Here is a 2,321-nt window from a genome sequence, read left to right as displayed (position 1 = left end):
AAATTTGAGTTCAATAATTGAAATGAAAAGAAAAAGTTTGCAATCGCATTAAAAAGAAAAGAGGAGTAACAAAAATGAAAACTCCTATGCTTTAAAAATAAGCACCCTCACTACAAATGGGGTAGCTTTGAAAATGTTCAAAAAGAGATGCAAAAAGTTGAAATTGTCAAGTGTTGAAAATGCCACACACTAAAAGAAATGGCAAAAAGAAAGTGTTCTCAAAATGTCAAATGCCACAAGAAATTGGGGGGAATAACAACAACAAAAAGCAAACTCCCACATGAAACTCAAGTTCTATTTATCCCTTTTCCATCGTATCCACTTTTGTGCATGGTAGAGAGGGGACGACCCTTCTTATTGTCTAGGCAAGAAGGGGAATTCCGCGTTCCTCCAGTGTTTCTAACACCATAAGGAGTCTACTCTTGACGAAAGCATTTAACGATTGAGGACAAAGGTACCAAGGCTTGAGACAACTTGGAGGTGATTTGTTGGTATCCTTCTAGGCTTAGTAGTTTGAAGAAATCGTATCTATAATGGAATGTGTACCCTTCCATTGCTTCCCCTTTAGATAATTTCCGCCACTTAGATGAGGAAAGTGGATATTCATTTTTGTAGATACATCCATTACTTGATTTGTGTGCTTTAATGATTGGATGTATCACCATTTTGGCAAGCCCCACCTTGCCTGGCAAGAAGGCATCCTACCTTATGGTTATCTTGTTGTGAGTTGAAGGGGCGGAGTGAGACCCGCTAATTGTCTCACATCGTTTATATTAGTAGGTTAGTTTGAATAAGGGTCCTAGTTTTTATCACCTCTTTACTCGGGACGAGCAAAGGTTCGGTTTGGGGATGTTTGATGTGACTCATATTTGAGCACATTTAGTCCCCGAATTAGCCTCGTTCCTATGCTTTATAGTGCATAATTGGGTCATTTACTATCTTTAGTTTCCTATTTTGCATATTCTTTGAGGTTTTGTTTCTTTGGTAAGAGAGGAGAGCAAACCTTGTATTTATATGGCGAAATGGAGCTAAATTGATCGCATCCAAAGCATCAAAGGGAAGACGATACTAGAAGGCCTATGTAGATAATAAAGTATATTGGGCAATGATGAAAGGATCCTTGCATCCTCAACAAGATCCCCGCGGATTGTTGAGGAATGAAGAGAAGAGAAGTTGTCTGACCCAGGATCCGAGCGGATTGCCAGCAATCCGGACGTCTCCCTCCACCAGAATCGGAGCGTCCCGAGCTTAAGACGCTCGTCTTAAAGCCATAGAATCCGAGCGTCTCCTCTATAATGCGCTCGGATCACCTGACAGAACCCACCGTGCCAGCTTCCAAGCCGCTCGGGACGAGCATATCCATACGGGACTAGCAAAACTGAGATGCTCATCTCCTTGGAGAGGAGCATTTTCTCAACTTTTCTTAAGGGTCTTAATAGTCATTTAAGCCCTTAGTAACCATAATTTATGTACCTAATCTTTAGTATAAATACCCCATTGTACTACTTAGATTAGCATGCTTTCTTAATCATAATTTATGTACCTAATCTTTAGTATAAATACCCCATTGTACTACTTAGATTAGCATGCTTTCTTAATCAAGTTCTAGTCAATTAGTAATCATTCCTTAATCTTGTAATCTACTCTTAATCTAGTATTAATACAAATCTCATTCCTTAATCTTTCCTTAATTTCTTTATTGTTCATCATTTATCTTGGGTAATTAGAAGATTATTTGGGTTTATTTGGAGGGTTGACAACCTTCCATCAATCATCAAGTACTTCTATTATTCTTTGCTTTATTATTTGGAATCATCTTCATAGGTATAATTCTCTCTTAATCCTTTTTAATTATTGTTAATCATTTTCATTTGTTCATCATGTTTTGCCTTGCTAGTATGATTGACAACCTTGTTAGCATTTTAAACTTGATAATGAGTGAGTAGTTTCCTTAACTAGCGTTAATGAGAAATTAGGGGAAACCAACATGGGGATTGATTCATGCTTAATCTAATATATTTTCATAATTAATTTGCTTGCTTGTTGTGATTCCAACTTATGCACATGTTATGTTTGATGAAATGCGAGACTATGAATCCTTGCATTTTTAACCCATCACCTATCTTTTCAATGAGACTTGTAAGACATAAACCAACTCGAGTCTCATTAGACCATGCATAATATTGAATAGGAAGGATTAAGTCGACTTGTAGGTGTTGTACAATATAATCGATTCGGCTCCGGGACCCAAACCTTCTTAGGGATTGTAAGATATACACTAAATCGATCCCATCACAATAATAATTGCTTGCTTATAGTTT

Source organism: Silene latifolia, chromosome Y, assembly GCF_048544455.1.
Source record: "Silene latifolia isolate original U9 population chromosome Y, ASM4854445v1, whole genome shotgun sequence".
Classification (NCBI taxonomy): domain Eukaryota; kingdom Viridiplantae; phylum Streptophyta; class Magnoliopsida; order Caryophyllales; family Caryophyllaceae; genus Silene; species Silene latifolia.
Note: the sequence above shows the minus strand (reverse complement) of the source record.